This window comes from Anopheles arabiensis, chromosome 2 (assembly GCF_016920715.1).
Source record: "Anopheles arabiensis isolate DONGOLA chromosome 2, AaraD3, whole genome shotgun sequence".
NCBI classification, from domain to species: Eukaryota; Metazoa; Arthropoda; class Insecta; order Diptera; family Culicidae; genus Anopheles; species Anopheles arabiensis.
The window spans coordinates 16,486,508-16,505,380 of NC_053517.1; the positions used below are offsets into that span (position 1 = coordinate 16,486,508).

Sequence of the window (18,873 nt, forward strand, 5' to 3'; positions counted from 1 at the left end):
TATAAAATAAAGCTTATTACCACTCTCTACATGAATGGTTGAATTAAAAACTGACTCTCCGTTGGTTTATTTTTTATCATTTAACAAACAAAGGCCATTTCTACATACATATTTGGTTATAGCCAACAATTTACTAGGCTGAAGAAGTCCTTTAGTTTCCTTATTGTTCTAAAATATAGTCAAAATTGTAAAAGAAACACAAAAACATAAAATACAAATTTTAAACCAAAACCACAAAAAAAAAAGATTCCATCTAATGTAAAATGTTTCCATGATATAGGCAGCCCCGCATTATAAATCCTATTGCCCTTCGCTCTACTCTCTACAGCACGTTCCTTCTAGAACAAGATATACGCCATACATGGGAGGGCATCGATTTTTCATCATCCGTCACCCACCACACCAACACCAGCCAGCCACCATCATTTCTAGCGATCGTTCGCCCCGTTGCTTTGTGTGATCTCTCTAACACTACCACCTTATTTTGCAGGTCATTGCCCTTTCAAAATTCAACAATCATCAACGCCCCACCCCCCTCCTTCCCCTTCCTCTCACGCCTTGATTCACCACACGTTTCATTCTTTCCTTGCTTCCTCCTTCTTGCATTGCGGCTCCCCTCCCCCCTCGGCACAGAAAGGCGGAATAATAAATATACATCGCTGGCGCACGAAGGATCTTCGACGATCGGCTCCCGCTCCACAGCTAGGGGAGGAGGAGGATGTTGTTCTCTAACTTGTGCGCAAAAGAAGCAGCTCACACCAACACACACACTATCAACCTACGGCCTGTGACCTCATAAAATGTGTAGCCAGCCAGCAAGCCTTCCTCTTGCCGTTGTTGCAATTTCGGCGATTGCATCTCGTTCTTCCAAATAATTTACCCTTACTGCAAATCTTCCCCCTTTAGATTCTTCATAAGTACATAGACAGCGTTCATGTGCTGGTCTCGTCGGTAGAGGGTAGGAAGCTCATGCCACTCCACAACCCTGCCCCAAAAAAGTGCATACCACCACAAGCTGCCCGGAGGGAGCTGCGAAGCTTGGGGAAGCGCATCAAAGCGAACGTCCATCAAGCAGGCCCGAATCTCGAAAGGGGGATGAAATGGAGGACCCCTGTTGCTGCTGCTGCTGCTGCTGCAGATCTCGACAAGATTTAGGAGTAGGCAGAAAGGGAGAAAGACCAGAAAGAGAAAAGCAACACGCGAGCAGGCAAGTAAAACGGGAACGCAGAGAAGAAGAAAATGACAACAAAAAAGAAGCAACATTTCCATCCCCAGCTTGCAGCTGAAATGCACCACACCACCACACAATGGATTCTTTTTTTTTATTGTTTGCCGTCGTCTTATTTTTTTTAGCAAACAATCGTAGAAGCGTCATGCGGGCAGCAGAGTGTGTCGTTTACATTTGAGGATGCGTTTGACCAGTGGCCTGAAAAAATACGCTCTGCATGTGTGTGGTTGAATGTGGTGTGAGTGATACACTACAATCTCTAACATGAAGATGAGCTGAGACACTATCGAACTCGAAACAAGAATTGGCCATGTACAGAAAGCGAACAAAAACACGAGATTTTGTGGTTGTGAAACACAGTTACGAGTGAGCGAAATGCGATTTGTTTTAATGTGCAAAGAGAACAAAGACGGCGGATTACACGCGTTATCAACAGAGCAACGCAACGGCTGTGGTTATCGGGGAGGGAAGCACAATAAAAAAAGCGCTCCTCACTCCCCTGTGAAACAACAATGTACTCAGTTAATCTTGTATGCTCTACAGATGCAGTAAAGCTTAGATTAGTGCGCTTACAATGCTGCTTTGCCTAACTTTGTCCGCCCGTTTTGCGATACCGTGTGCACTTTCCAAGCTGGTACCAACAGCAGCGATGCCAACCAAAATGTTTCTGCTATAACGACAGGAGTTACATTTCAAAAGCATGCTTACTTAGGGACTGCTCATCGAACAAGACCTAAACACATTGTTTGCATTAATTCCCAACTCTCACGGGCGTAATGCTCCTTCGGGCACAAATGATACAGGATCTGTTTCGCTTTGAGATAAAAAAAAAAACAAACACACACACACACATACTTTTTCACTTTCTTTAGCTGAGCTCATTGGAATTTCCAATCACGCCCGGGTGAAAGTTTTGCTGCGTTGCATAAAAATGCACCGTCTGTACACAATTCGGCACACATATATACAAGCAGCACCCATCATGCGTAACGGTTGCAGATACAAAAATCTCTGACTCTTATTATTTACCTGTACGTTTGATTCGCATTCATCACTTTTTCACTATTCTCAATATTTTGCATCACTAGACCATTAACTCCAATAAACATAGGAAGAACGTGAAATGGAGATGCCTGGTAGTTTACAAACGAGATGCAAAAGACTTCAAAAACCAAAACTTTAGCAAAATATTCTTCCCCAAGTAAACCTAACTACTAACAATGCTGATGAAATCGTACAACTGTGTTGGAAAGCACATTTAGAGGCGGCTTTCGTATGCTGGCATGCAATAGTTATTCCCCTTTTCTTTTAAATCATCCAACTGAATAGTCTCAAATAACACACACACACTGAAACACAATTCATTGCAATGCAATCGCTCTTCCTCTCCCCAGAGATCACCAGCCGGGAATATATCCGTAGATACAAAAGTGTGCAGCATGCAACGTTCTGTTGCATCCTGCACTTTTCAGCTAAAAGTTTGGCTCTTTCCCCGTCACACACACGCACAGCAGCCCGAAAAGAAAACGAGTTTTAAACGATGTTTTCCTTTGGTCAGGTAAGACAGACGCACTCGAGCAAGCAGGCTCGGTATTCGGGGCATGGCGGGCGGGTGGTAGCAAAAGTGCAATAAAAGGAGGTTAAGGAAGGTTACTTACACACATACACAAACGCGCACCATTAGCATTGTACGGGAATGAATGCGAACTACGAAAATGCTTTTAAAACAAAATAAAGCAAATGGATGGCAAATTGGTTGTGAGCGAATGTTGTGCGATCGGTTGTGTTTAGTATTACACGTAATAAAGAAAAATGTTACAGGGAATAAACAGACATTTGTTTTTGGTGATACACGTTTGTTGTGGTTTTCTCCTTGGGCATAAACCATAATTACAAAATAGTTATTTTAACACGAACACCAACACTATTTTCATGATTATTATTTCATTATTTTTTTGCATATTTTTGAAGAAATAGCATATTCAGTTGCCATTTTTTTCTTTTTATACACAATTTATTGAGTTTGCTTGTATTGAGCTACTCATCGGATTATTGAGTATGCTCATTAGGCAAGAAATGTTCGAAAAAAAAGAACGAAGCGGAATCTGAAGTGAGCATTACCAACAATCTGCTCATATTAATTGAATTTTTGCTTTGTTGAAAGATAAAACTTATTTAAACATAAATGGAATTTTTATTTCATTTGTGATAAAAACGAACAGAATACAGTGGAATCTCCCTAAGGTGAAGCTTCAAGCGTCAACTTAGATAGATATTCATGTTGAGCAAAACTAATGGAAGTTATTGTTATGAAGTTTCCAAGAAACCACCGAAAAAGCTTGACTTCCTTGGACCAATAGATTTGTGAACTGTCGTTCAAAAATTAATCTTAGAGACTTTCGGCTGCCAAATCGCATATGCATCTTATATAATGTTCACCTTAGAGATCTTCACCTTAGAAAAATGTATAAAATGTATGGAATATGACGGGACCGCCAAAATATTCATTTAACCGCGCGGCTACATGAGGTGAAATGTACACCAAAATGAACTATTTGACACGTGAAATATCTGACAGGTACAGCTAAAGGGCTGGGAGAGACACAACATCCGCTTTCAAAATTCTATGAAAAATTATATCTTCTTAAACAGAACATTCCCTAATAGGAAGAAATTATGAACTGTTGACTGAAAATTGATGAAGTACTCGATATTGAAGTTATTTAATAGATTTTATTACAATTTTGTGCACGCTATTTGTTTACATTGCACATCAGCTGGTTGCTGTGATGCTTTATCCGTCAGATATTTCGCCTGTCAAATAGTTCATTTCGCTGTATATTTCACCTCATGTGGCCTCGCGGTTAAGGAAACAATTCATCTTGAAGAGACTACATCTTAGAGAGATTTCACTGTATTTGAAAAATAGTATTGGCACAAACATTAAAACACTCATGTAGAAGTTAAGATTAAACCACTTAAAAATCCTATGTAGTAATTTGCAAGTTCAATAAATTTGAAATTTATATCCAAAGCAATAAACAAGTGTAGGGGATGTCTTCTGTATATTCGTATTGCTGCTAGTTTAAATGAATGATTTGAAGGACACGCTTGCCGAGCTATCCAAAACGCATGCGATCAAGTAAACCGAAATTAACTTCATAAAGCTGTCACGCATTGACTTGAGACGAAACGCCAACTTTACAGCAAGATGTGTGCACATATAGGATGCACAAAATGGATGGCAAAGAAGTATTTCATTTTCTATGGACGGCGTCGTGAGTGTGTGTGCCCAAAAACTGTGTCCCCAAGTCAGCCATTGCTAGCAGCGTAGTCTCTAAAATTGCGTGATTCAGCTGGCAAATGCATTTCTGCACACACACACACACACATGAACAACAAAGCACAAAATGCATCGTAGAAATGCAGTGACTGGTGGACGAAATGGTGAAAAGAAAAAAAGCAAAAACACACACTAAATCCAAATGACATGTAAGAAAGATCGCAATGAATACCATAAAAACGCACCAACACGAAACACACACGCACACAATCTACGAAGGAGAGAAAGACAGATTTTTGGGGGCAAGAAATTGCACTTTGAAGGCAAACCGGGCTCTTTCCCCCTTCTATCTCTTTTCTTTTTTCTTTTTGTTATTGGACCCCATTGGGAGGGCCGCTCGCCGGCCCAGACCCAGGATGCGCGCGGTGGTGTCGGAGGCGGAGGACAAACAGGACGGCGGCGGAGAACCGCAACGCAAAAGGAAAATACCAATTTTATTCACCAATTTACAATTTTCGACGAATCGCAATTTTTAGAGCCACAAAGTGGCGGTCAGTCAGTCAGCAAGCAACACAAACTGTGCCACAGTCCACCCCTTCTTCCACCACCCGTTTGGAAATGAATATTGTCTATCTATACCGCTGTTGTACAAGAGAGAGGGAGAGAGAAGTCGCGTGTTTTAGCCGTCGTTCGGCCCACCAAACAAAAGTGCATCCCACAGCGACTAACGAAGCAAAAAAGATGCAATAAAAATGCATCAAGATGCCCACTTTTTGGGAGGGTTTTTTGTGTGTGTGTGTGTGTGTGTGTGAGCGTTACCCTCCCCCTTTCAACCCCCCGCCCGCGATCAGTGTAATTTGGCAGGGAAAGAAGGAAATGGCAAAAATAGGCAGCCCGAAATACCACCCCCCTTTGGCTGCCTTTCCCACAGACTATTCCCTCCTCCTCACGCTCTGTGTCTCCCCCTTTCAGCTTCCTCAAATGGAAAGCCGGATAAACGAGTTTATGCCAACACAGATCGACCGACACACACAGCACAGCACTGTAATGCCATGCCGAAACCCCCTTGCCCCGGTCATCCCTGAGCGCTAGTGCCCAGAGGAGCCTCTTACTTCAATTCCCACCAAACGAGGGAGGAGTAGAAAAAAACAAGAAGCCGAAGAAAAGAACGCACCGCGACCGCAGCAGCGCACACAAAACGCAAACGCACATTTTTGTACGCTCGGTCGTTCCTGCGTGTAGTAACACACTTTTTGCTTGCTTTTGTGTCGATCTCTTTCTCCCTCTCCTTCGGTTTTATCTGTTTCTTCAAATCGCTGTGCAATAATTTTGTAGATTTTTGGGGAGATGCAGACTTTGGCTGGATGGTTTGATTTGTTTGAGTTTTAGAATCTACCCCCTTCATTTTTTTTGCCCTGTTGCACTGTTGCAGCTATCCCGTCGTCACCACCAGAACAACGCACAGCCCCCCCTTTGGAGAGCCTGCAAGTTGAAGAGGCGAATGACCACATAAACGCGACCCAGTCCTCGCGCACTCTTCTTGGTCAGTGGCTTTCGGCGACTTGTTGCATGCATCTTCGCACACCGCTCTATTGTATATAGTGCGCGTTGTTGCATTTTGATCTGTTTCTTCTTGGATTTAGTTTCGCGAGCAACAAGAGATGCACAAAAAATAAAAAAGCCAGTCGAATTTGTTAGCGATCGAATCATTCAAGCGGCAAATCTCATCATGAAATAGTTCAATGAAGTAGAAGTGCGTGGTGTTCTTTGCTTTCCTCCACTTTGTTGTTTCCCCCATTCGGCGCCAGTCCAGGTTCCGGATCCAGACAGGGCCGGACCAAAATTAGAAGATATTCTCGTTCGTTTTTTTACGAGCTCCTCACGAAGGCAATAAACAGCTTAATTTTGAGGTTCCCCCTTTTTGGTGGAAATTTAAATTGCCTTTCTTGATGAGTCTGATACTTGGTTTACTTGGTTACATTTTAGACTTTTCGAATCGTATCCTGTTCCCATTATTTACTCCACGGACAAATGTTTAATGTTGGAATGTTTTAGGAATTAAATTAAACTAATATGAACCGGTTTTGGACATGTTACGATACGTAAGATGTAAATTTGCTGCTGCAAGTTGCTGAACAGTCTTCACTTTTTCTACAATAAATAGTCACAATCGATCAGTTGCTCAAAACTAGATCTTAGTATGGAGAATACAAGAAGCAAACGAGGAAAGCTTTACTCTTTTACAAAAGAAAAGTCTCATGAAGGCATGTAAATTATTAAGCAATACACACGAGGACGAAAGAGACATCAAAAATAAAATAGTCTAACATCAAACATTAAATAGTTGAAAACCATCAATCAAACAAATCTATAGAAAAAGAACAATTTATAATCCTGACGCGTACTGTACATTTATTTAATTGTTTTTTTTTTACAACGAACAGGAAACCCAACAACAGTTTTGTGGATGTTTGTTAAGTTGTTTATAAATCAACAGAAAAAAGAATGAGAGAAAATAAGCTCATTAATTTAACACGAACCAACTGATGCGGATTCCAATCTGTTGGAGCTAGATTTAGGATCGATACATATGCTCAAACCCCTCCTCAACAAAATGAATAGGCTGGAATATTTAAATTAAGAAACAACAAAACCAATTCAGCGGCACCAAAATGTAGGTCAACTCTGTACGTTAGTAGCGAACAGAGACGGTCAAAGTCCGTTTGAGGCATACACAACTCTTACTCTGTCTGCTTCTGGCACACCTCCGAGTAATACAAGCCGTGCAAGAAGCAGCCATGAACCTGAACGTCTCCCACATTCATCTCACACTTTTTTATTGGTCTCGCATGCACACTTACCGTGGTTCTCGCGCGTATGACCGTTGAAGCTGCACGAAAAACAGAACCACGTGCAAAATGAAATATGCTTCTTGGCATAACACCCTCCCCTACACGTTTCACCAGCAAAAAAAAGGGTGCAAACACGCGCCACACTGGCAACAGTGCAGTGAAAAAAGCACGTGACTCCTACGACAGCCGTTGATGACGATGATGATGATGATGGCGTTGCCGGCAAAGAGGACCGCATGCATTCAGCAAACGGCACGACGATGACGACTACGATAACCTACTGCACTGCCTGCGCGAAACTATTTCAACTATCCCCACCCAGCCAACCTACACGACCCTCTCCCTAGCAGCAGTCAGGACGGTGCAGCAATGAGCATACACCAGTGTAACGGCACGCGTATGGTAAGGTACGGCAAGAGAACAAACAACGCCACGCATTCTATATCAGACACTAGCACAAAAAAAAAGAACAGGGCAGAGACGAGGAGCAATATAAAGCAGCAAGAACAACAAATCCAACCTTCACCAACGGAGATCCCCCATATGTGTCGTTCGCATTCACTGCCCTAGTGCACTTGAGAGTGTGAGCGCGCACACCCCAAACCACCACCGCGCGACACAGCACATATCGGGTGTGCAGCAGTGTGCAATTGCAGTTGCGATTGCCGCCTCACCAACAACAACAGGAAACAAGAACAAAAAGCTGCTACTACGGCAAAGCGGCATACGTACCCAATGTCCGTGCGCATAGCACATACTCTCTCTCTGCTGCTGCTGCTGCACTTGCAACGGGAACGGCGTCGTCGACGACGACGACGACCACGACGAAGACGACAACAGAGGGCAGAGGCAAGCAAGATGCATCGGGATCGGGTGTATTTCTCTGAGCAAAAACCACTCACAACCTGGGTTGCTGGGGCAAGGGTTGGGAAAGGGCGTGGCACCGGCGCGCGAAGTGTTTTCATTCATCACGCAAAGCACAGGAAAGGAAACTGCCGGCATGCAGCAGCAGCAGCAGGATTTTCATTCATAAGTTCTTCTCTCCGCGTGGTACATGTGGTTCCGCGCTCACTCGGTGTGCATGGCTCGCCTCGTTCTCTTGTGTGTGTGGTTGGCTGGCTTTTTTGCTTCACCACGATGTCTATCCCCGGCACTCCGCGAACCGCCTCCCTACCGACGATGCGGCGCACACGGGTACAGAAACACGGCAAACGCACAGGTTTTTGCACGCTCTGGCCCTGTGCAAGTGCAAGTGCAGGAGCGTGCAGCGGCCACGTGTGTATGCGTGTGTACTGCATAGTGGCAATTGTCAATGCGCTCTACTATTACTATTTTTAGACACGACCACCTCCTACTGGCCTAGACGAACGGGTGCGCACTATGGCACGTTCTATCGCTTAATCTAGCTATCTCGCGTGCCGGGGCGCGCACTTTCGCTTTCTCTCGCTCTAAGGGCTCTCCGGGCCCAAGGGGTAGGGTTTGTTCTACTCTCACTGCACTTTGTGCATCGCCCGATGCAATTGGTTGGATCTGTGTGTTGAGGCCCCGAAACTGAAGATTTCATTTCGCCAGGAGAACACGAACCGCCACGTAAATGCGTTTGCTAGTAGTTTGTGTTCTACTCTAATAGTTTGAAATATTTGGAAAATTTAAAGTGTACTCTCATCATCAGTATATATACTACATTATAAAGCCATTTGGCAAACAATTATTTTAATTGATCTTTAGCTTCACCAAAAAGAATCCACCGCATCTGTGAGGAGAGTGAGACAACGAACCTGCTCGTCTTGATGCCCGGAAAAAAGGTACCGTTCGAGCATAAGTATACAGGTGCGGTCAACAAATACCACCCAACCCAGAAAGGGCACAAAACAAGTTGCAGCCGTCCCTGAGAAGATGGGAAGCTAATTACGGTGAAGTCAAAGAGCTGCGCAATCGAGCGTTCATCAGCTGCCAGAAACCGGAAACAGTGGGGGGGGGAGGAAATGGACACAACAAGACCGGCCCGTGAAGGTTATTATTTCCAAGGATATTGTACCGTTAGCTGTGTGCGCGAGTGGAAACAATTCCCGAGTGGGTCGTTGGGAATGATGATGAAGGTGAAATATCTCCAGAAGAGAGTAACAGGAGTCCGTTGGTTAATCTTTTTCTACACTAAAAAAATGAGTGGCAAACAAAGAGAAACAAGTTTTAAAATTTAAAATTTTAGATCTTTTTTAACAACGACGTTTTGAAATTTAAAGATTTTTTCTTTGTTTTCATAAAGTTTTGCCGTATTCAAAATTTAAATTTAAACCGAAAGATGGCACTAAAAATTTATAATAAATGGCTTTGTTGTATCAGCGACTCAAGTTGGATTCTGTTGGCAGAAATATTCAGCTTAAAATATTTAAAAAAAGCAATCTATTGTTCCCCAAAAAAAAAAAAAACTAATTTTCCTCACAAAACCCACATGTGCAGCGATGCATCATTCGCCATCTTAGCACCACCAGTACGCGATGCACCAGTGCGAGATAGCAACATGTATACACACATGTGGCTTCAATCGTAAAAGAAAAATGTTTATTTTTATTTTTGCAATCTGCGGCAAGCCGAAAAGACTCAAGACCGATGATGCGAAAAAAAAGAAACAAAAAAAAATTCATACGATCCAAGCGTATCGCTCTCAGCTCGCCTAAGAGAGGGAACAGTAAAATAGGTTAATGCGTTTAAAAATATCTATGAGCAGCAGCAGTATAGACAGGCATAGAGACTCTCGCAGCAGACAGAAGAAGAACAAAAACAGGAATGCGTCTAATTGCACATTCGTCGAACAAAGACAACATCGGGTGAGGAGGTTGAATTAAAAAACATATTAAACATATAAGAAGCAGCTAAAGACCCTTTCAATATATCCTCTAAAACTGAGCCAATCTGGGGCTTCCTTTTTGCTATCTTTTGCAGCACTATTTCTCGGTTGTTAACAACATACGAGTCGCAAAAAAAGCCCGTCGCACCCCGAAATTTTGCAGCAGCAGCAGCAGAAGATTGCGCTTTAGGAAAAGAAGGTGAAATCATCATCTCTTTGTGCGCGTTGCAATAGCACACACACACGCGCACACACCGACACTTGGGGTGTTCCCAAGATCTTGAACCTATCACTGGATCATGCATATGTCGCTGATGCTGCCTGCTGATGTGCTACTTGCTTGCTCATGTGACTGCCTGTGTGTGTGTGTGTTTTTTTTAGCAGAAAAGCATCAGATTTCGGGTTTCTGCCGCGCAGTGCATATACAACGCGAAGAGTTAGCGGAAAAGATTTGCGTATTCTTCTTTGTCTGCTTTTACAATCACACGTTCTGTGCGTGCATGCGTGTGTTAGTGCCAAAACCGACTGCCAAACTGCGGCTAATAGAAACTTGTGTGCTCCCTCCTTCCCTTTGCTTCTCACAATGCATCACCACACACTTACACAATCTTTCCTTGTATTTTGGGCGATTTTTTTTGGTACGATGATGCAGTTGGATGCGCAACAAACTTTTGCCACAAATATTTACACCCATTTTCACCCTCGGACAGCCGAGATCGCCAGCAACGGGGGGAGGGGAAACTGCACATACTGCATGGTGGTGGTGGTGGTGGAGGTGGTGCCGTTCCTGCCTGGTCAATGAACGCGCAAATTTCGACACACCATTATAATATGCGCATGCTAATTCTGTCAGCTGGGTTTGCTGATGATGGTGCAGAGGGTTGCGCACACACACAAAAAGTACCTAATATTCTTCCGTCTACACACACACACACATTCGAGTGCATTAATGACTGACTGTCTAAAAACCAGCGCACCCAGCAAGCGCAGGCACTATTAGAGGGGTATAATGTTATCGTTTTTTTCTTCCCATTTTCTTGCCTTTTGGTCGTTGTTTTTAAATAAAACACACGCACGCAAAACACACATATTTTCTATGCAAAATAATTATTTTTATACGAACTGTTCGCCATGCATGTGCAGTTTTTGAAAATACCTTTTTGCCCCCTGTTTCACCTTTTTCTTATCTACATTTCCCCCTAAACCCTAAGGTTAGCGAAAATTCTGCTTTCCGTTTCGTTCGAGCAATTTTACACTTACGTAAAGAGCTCGGTATGGGAAGGGGGGTGTCGAATGTAATGGAAACAAATCAACACGATTAAACAACAAAAAAGATACAAAAAACAAAAAAAATGCTGCTACGGGCAAATACACAAATACACGCAGCATAGAACCGATTTGGGCATACCCCCACCAGCACGGTTTCCACGGTGCAAACACAGTGCAAAATGCATGCTGAGCAGAAGAAGAAAAAAAAAACAGGAAAAAGATGGTTGTTGAAAATTCAAAATTTAGATTATTTATCAACTAATATCGAAACCAACCGGGCCGCCCGTTCACAAACGTAACCCCCTCGGGCTAACGTAAATATGAGGTTGACCACTTCTCTGCCCCTCTCTCTCCCGCTCTCCCCCAAAAACTGCAACGTTTGATGCGATCGTACAGCACCAGTACAGTAAGTACACACACACACACATGCACAAGAAAAACAACCAACCAAAGCGAATAAACAACTTGACATGCATATGTGTATTGTTTGCCCAAACAGCCACTTTTCTACCATCATCATGAACACCAAATTTCCCAGAATTTCGCATACTAGGACATGCTTAAAAATGCTAAGCCAAAATGGCACCCCCTTCCCTCACCCGCTCCCCACGCCAATGCAGCAGCAGCAGCAGCAGGGAGGGAACTAGAATTTTGAGGGCATCGACGACGATAGTGTTTTGAGTTTTTTTTTTAAACTGTGTGTGTGCGATAGAAACTGGAAACTGAAGCAAACGGTGCTTACCTGCGCTGTTGCCGGGGGTGTGCCGCTTTTCCGTGCCGGAAATTCCGCTTCTCAGAAAACTGGACACTACCGCGTCTACTGCGGTACGGTGGCCGGAAGTAGTACAAGTCTTGCCTAGTCACACACGCACACTTTTAAGAAAATAGTATTTTCACACACAGTAATTAAACTGAGAACCAGGCGGGGGGACGAACAGTATTGGGATCGTTTTCAAGCAGCATTAGAGAACGATGGGGCGAACCTGCCCAGGGGGCTCAGTAGGCTTGTGCTTCGTTTCTTCTGGCCACACAGTCACACATACACATACACACAACCACAAACAGCTGTCACGCCTGTCACGGGGCTCTTGTTTTCACAGCGATGCACACGAAAAGCCGCACACATGTGCACACAACTACTGCAACTACTAGGCTTGTAATGTTGTACCAGCTCCAAGCTCTTCTCTTCAAACTACTTCACCAACAACTCACAGAGAAGCAGCAAACAAACAAAAAAAAACAGTCACACGCACACAAAGTTTTCTTCCGACCCCGGTTGGCTCTTGTCCTGTGAAACAACACGATCACCGTGAGACACGCGGACCATACACTTTCCTCCCCGCAAAAAAACGGAGAAAGGAAACAAAAACACACACACACCGCTGGCGCAACAGTTTGTTTCGGCGTTGCGCGCGCGCTCGGGAAAAAGCGTTTTCTTGCCCGGGGGGGGGGGGGGTTTGCTTCCTATCGAGAGCAGCACGTGTGCCCGCGCGACCTCTGTTCTCGTCGTAAGGACACCACACACTCTCTCACACACACACGCTGGGGGTGGTGGGTTTATCTTACGCAGAAGTGGATGGGTCGCCCGCCAAACACATGGTATTGTCCCCCACCAGTGTTGTGACACATTGATGGGCGGCTGCAAAGGGCGAGAAGGGCTGGCCACACACAATCACACACACATACACACCGGGGACAGTCACACTTTTTCCTTCCGCCTCAAACAAAACAATAGAAGCTCTTTCAAGCGTAACACAGTAACACACACACGCGCGGCGCACACACACTAACACAAAAGGATGAAGAATATCGCCGCCTACGTGGTTGGGTCTCTACGGATCGGGTATTGCACTGGATTTCATCACTGGAAGATAGAGGGGGAAGAGGGAGAGAGAGAAAGAGGAAAAGAGAAGAAGAAATGTTGCAGATTATGAAGGATATTTCATTGTAACAATACTAGTAACAGGAGTTATGTTTTTATTTGAACATTACACATGCACACAAACGAAGTTCTTTAAAGTCTTAGTGCTGACAGGACTTCTATTACAGCAGAGTGTGAACCTACACAGGAAATACAAACACCGATCGTTCGTTCACAAGGGCAAGTTCTAATGACACCCAGACACTGTTCACTTTTATCACGAAAACTGTGCTCCACTCAACACAAACTGTCCACGCATGATGGTTGATTGTACAAACAGAGAACTTTATTTAGAATCCGCAAAAAAACAGAACACAAAACCCCTCTGACACCGGAGTAGACGAAATGCACGATCACTTCGGCACCGCTTCCCACAGCCTACTGTGACGCTGAGCAGCTGGTGGAATTATCAAATGTGTCGATTGCCTGCCGACAGAGCCACACACCACTAGGAATTAGAGTTCAGGCTGCTTTGATTGTCTCTCGGTGGTTTTTATTTCATTTCCGTTGAAAAACAGTTCCTATCCTTGTTTCCCCTGTCACAAGCCGCATCAGTGTCCTAATGTCGGCACCAACACACTGCCGCTGCACGCTGTGTGGACGCGGTTGTCATTTGAATTCTAGGAATTCAAATCGTATTGGAATTCAACATCACGATCGCGCGCACTCACACACGACACAATGTTAACCAGTAGCACAATTCAAATTCGGTGGCCGGTGTGTTTTTGACCGCAGTTTGGTATTCACAAGCACTTTGAACGAAGAAACGATCACGGGAAACAAAATGCCACAACGAACTCTCCAGCACCATAACACAAATGTCCACAAAAATCTAAGAAAACTGCACACCACACAAAGAGCTATTCCTCTCTACGTACACACAAATTCGCACGAAAAAAAAAAACCCACAATGAAATCACCCCAGTGCACACGCACGCACGCACGCACGCAAACGCACTTACTTTAGCTAGGAGAAGAAAAAAAAAACAAAGCGCCCACAGTTAGTCAGCCCGCCAGTTCGCTAGCCTGTCGCCGTACTGTTGCAGTGGCGTGTTGCACCGGACGCAGGAAGCTGCCGAATATTGTGGGGTCCTCCGCTGCTGCAACGGCGCGGTCCCGAAAAACCCGAAGGCCTTCCCCCCTCTCACTGAACCTACCGCCGCCTGTCCCGGGGAAGAAGCAAAGGGGCCAGCAACAAAAATTGCAACACACCACTACACACGCGCCGGGACTGAGCGCACGCCCGAACCGAGTGGACAAACCAGCAGCAGCAGCACACACCAATCGAACTGCGCCGAAAAATACATACAAAAAAGAAGTGCGCCTGGGGGAGAACGAAGGGAAGAGGGCAGGCGCAGCGGAAGCTGAAGGGGAGAAGCAGAAACAAGAAGAGTAGCTGCAAACACACATATTAAAATCAAGGTAATCGCGGCGACCCGGCCGATGTGTGCGAGCGAGCGATGTGATGCGTTTCTGTATGCGTTCCCTTGGTGCCGTCGTTTTCGGTGGTCATGGTGGTGGTGTGTGTTTGTGTGTGGCAGCCAAAAGGGGGTTTTTATGTATGTATGAAGATGGGTTGCTGCTGCTGCTGCTTGTTGCACTGCACTGCCAGCCCAAAATGACGGCGAAAAGGGTACACACAAGTACGCATACAGACACACCGAGCGGCTGGGGAAGCGAGACGGCACTACGAATGGATTTTTGGGCGATAGGAAACAGTGGGAAAGGAGGGGAGGGGGGGGGGGGGGTCAGCACCATGGGATCCCGTGGGGCCTGTGCAACGGCCCTCCGCGCGCCCGCTCCCGATCGGTCCGCAGAGGCTCGAGAACAAGGGCCCGCCACACAATACACTGCTGTCAAACGATGACAAGCGCGGTGCGGTGATATGATGAAGGAAACACACACACACACACACACACACACAATCAACAGGCATAGTGGGGGAGATGCACCGCCACTCGCTCGCATGCACTCACCCGGGGCGCACACACTCGCCGCGGTGCTGCTGCTGCTGCCGGAAGGGACGAGAGAAAGGATCGTGGGCCTGTGCGAGGAGAGGAGCGGGGAGCCCCACGGCGAAAGAAGGATAGAAGCGAATGCCGAAAAAGTGCAACACAACCACCACCGGACGGCTTGCAAGAACGGAAGAGAAGATGCAAAACGCACAAAGAGCCGGCCCCAAAAATTGTCACGAACACACACACAGGCGCGCGAGCGCGATCGCCTAAAGTAGGGGTTTTTGGTCAAATTCGCACGCGCACACACATTTGTGACAGAGCGTGTATGTGTGTGTGTGTGTGAGAGAGATAGAGAGAGAGAGTGATAGCATTTCGTCCGAATCGCAACGTGCAGCGCATGCATTTAGAAGAACCAAAGAGGGGAGGGGGGCAGGGGGAGGGGTCAGCAGGCCGGAACGCCGGCAAAGAAGAGGGTGAAGCAATGAATGCAATAACATTAGCAAAAAAAATCCCCCGTCAAACAAGCGCCGGTCAGTTGATCGGCATCGATCCTCGGTCCGGCTGCAGAGACAGACAAGCGCACTTTGCCTCTGCCCTGTGTGTGTGTGTGTGTGTGTGTGTGTGTGTGTGTGTGTGTGTGTGTGTGTGTGTGTGTGTGTGCGCCAGAGAATTTTTGCGAACAGGGTGAAAGAACGGAGCGAAATTATGAGCCATTTCTTTTCTAAAACGGAGGAACCAAGAAAGTGGACGAAAATAGAGAGAGAGAGAGAGAGGGAAACAAAAAAGGAAAGGGGAGAGAGAGAATGAGATGCAAGATCGTCCCCAAAAATTGCAACTTCATGCCCCCGATGTATGATCTCAGCGCTCCTCTCTCTCTCTCTCTCCCTCTCTCTCCTTGTCGCTATCTTTCTCTCCCTATCGCGCTCTCCGCTTCTCTAAGGCCTTTGTGATCAAGGGGTGAAACCAAATCCAACCAACCGGCCAAAAAAAAAAAGTAAAGGAACACCGTTTCTGCTGCAACTAAGCGAGGAACCGCAAAAAAAAAAACTGCAACCCCAAAATGAAGCTCTCTGCTGCTCACAATGTGTCTGTGTGTGCCCCTTTGTGCTGGAAGCGGCAAGCGACACAGATGGGCGGCTGAAAAGGGAGCCTTTGGTGTGTGTGTGTGTGTGTTTTTTTTTTTGGTTTGCTATTTTGTTTCGCTCGTCGTGCGAGATTAGGAGACATTGGTTTGAAAAAAAAGAGAGTTTGCAGCGCACAATTTGACGGCCACAATTCACACACAGCGAACAACGGCGACGGCCTCCCCAAACCCCCAATACTCCCGCGACCTATTCAATTGAATGCAGTGCAAACGACGCGCGAGAGAGAGGGAGAGAGGGAAAAAAAATCTTCCAAAAATTGCTAAGAAAACAACACCCCAGCCAACGCTGATGCAGACGACGCGCATCGCTGTAACGCGTCGCGGGGAGAGAGCGCGCGAGAGCGGGTCCGCTGCTTTCGGCGCTCTTTCTATGCCGCCTGTGCTCCATGCGCAACCACCACCACCAGCAACCGTTGCCTTATCGAAACCCGCCGTCGCGCCGTCGCCTTTTTTTTGGCAAATTCTTTTTCTTCCTTTTTCGCAACTGCAATAGAATTGGCTGCGTTGCGCGATGCGCTCAGCACACGATCGTTGCGGTTCGTGTTTTATCGCTCTCTCGCTCTCGTTTTCTCTTGTTCGCGCGCGCTCGGTACCGTGGTGAGTTTGGTGAATATGAATTTACGCTACGCAGTGGGTACACTTCGAGCTTCGTTTGTTTTGCGATACTGTTTGCGTATGCGTGTCCCTTAACTTAAGACAACTTCCTCCCTGCTTCGCGGGCAGGAGAAAAGCGGGGAAACATTGGGAAATTTACAACTGCAGTGAAGAAGAGGATAATAAATACAGTTTCAAAAAAAAAAAGGGACATTGCTACCGTTTTACGAACGATGGTGGGGTTTAATGCGACAGCCTTCCCGAGGGACCGAATGAGGGGGTAGATTTGCCAATGTTTTGTTGCCCTTTTTCTGCTTGCAATTTACACTTCCCACACACAACAACAAAACCCATATCCGGTGGCGTCCAAGTGTGGCGATTTTGTTACGATTACCCTGTGCTGTTTCCATTCATAACAACGCAAGCACCAATCCCTCAGCTTTTAGTTTTGGAAGTGGCACTGATAGTTTTTTTATTAAATTCCTCTATCAATTCCGTACCCCGTATTACTAAACACGCTCACTAATCCCGCGACAAGCGACCACTTACCCGCAGCTCGATGTAATGCACCGTGACACTGCACAAACAACTGCACTGGCACCGCACACACACACACGCTTGGGTGGAAAGGATTGCACGGACACGGCCCAAACGGTTGCGACCGCCCGAAACGGTTTCTGCTTTTCGTCTAAAACCAGCGCCAACCACTACCGGGTGCCGATTGGTGGCCAACCCAACGCATGCACACACACACACATAAACACATTATGTTTCTGCCGGCTGGTTCGGGCGGGGGTGCACAGCGCAACATATCGCATGTATGTGCATCCTTCAGCCATCGGTTCAGCCCCGATTCGACGGAGAGCAACGGGTGGAAACCGTTGCACTAATGCAATCCCGAAAAAATACATAACTAAAATCCGGATCGAAAATGCAACGCGGGATGAAATGAGACAGAGCAAAAAAAATGGGGTAAAAGATAGAAAAAGGACGAGCACGGAAATGAGAGCGAGCGAGAGAAAGAGTGTGAGAGAGAGAGACAGAGGACATGTGCGATAAAAATAATGATCATTTAGTTGTTGCATGTGTGTGACGGTATGCAAAAGCCGGGTGGTGAGACATGGGGAGGCGTGCAAGGAAGAGGTGAAAATGCATTCCAAAAAGGATAAAACTAGGTTTGGAATCGTTTGCACAGCAGCGGAAACGCACTTAGAGAGAGTGGGAGAGAAAGTAACAAAAAAAAAAACACCCATCCCCCCAAACACACACACACACATAGTCATAAATACACACAAAATAGAGGAAAAAAAGGAAACTACATCGAAAAAACACATCCTGTCCCCCATCCCGCCTTACTGTCACCATCGTCACCCACAACCCATCGGTGGCGGTGGTGTGTCAGGCGTAATGTGCATATTTTGTACCAAAGTGCGGGTGTAAAGTACGGAAAAACAAAGAAGAGAAAGCGGGGGTGAGGAACTACGTACCAAAATAAAACCTCCGCACGAAACTAATCCAGCCGCCCAACAATTGCGAAAAAGGCGAAAAAGTGAGCAAAAGAAAAAGAAAAAAAAGAAGACAAACATAACACACATTAGCAAAACAACAGGCACACCAAAGGGAAGAGAGGAAACACACCAAATAGAAAACCCGAAATGAGGAAAACAAATTACAGAACGAAGCGAAAGAGGAGAATAATTTCGAAAAAAAAAAAAACAAACTGCCGTAGGTGTGAAAGAGAAACGGCGAGCAACGAACAACACCGAAAAGATGACA

The 18,873-nt window shown here is 45.6% G+C and overlaps 1 protein-coding gene across 7 annotated transcripts in view; it reads right to left on the reverse strand.

The window, feature by feature from the left end:
• LOC120896224 (broad-complex core protein) overlaps nt 1-17,760 on the reverse strand; it is a 126,455-nt gene extending 108,695 nt beyond the window's left edge. For 4 of the 7 annotated variants that reach the window (XM_040300200.1, XM_040300202.1, XM_040300194.1 and 1 more), the window contains exons 1-2: nt 13,546-13,932; nt 12,223-13,344 (exon numbers count right to left, since the gene is read on the reverse strand). The gene's annotated coding sequence lies outside the window, so the exon portion shown is untranslated. Of the gene's footprint in view, nt 1-12,222; nt 13,345-13,472; nt 13,933-14,363; nt 14,486-17,646 lie in introns of those variants that run through there. The other 3 variants (XM_040300197.1, XM_040300195.1, XM_040300196.1) reach the window with 3 other exon arrangements.
• Nucleotides 17,761-18,873: the final 1,113 nt, after the last annotated feature.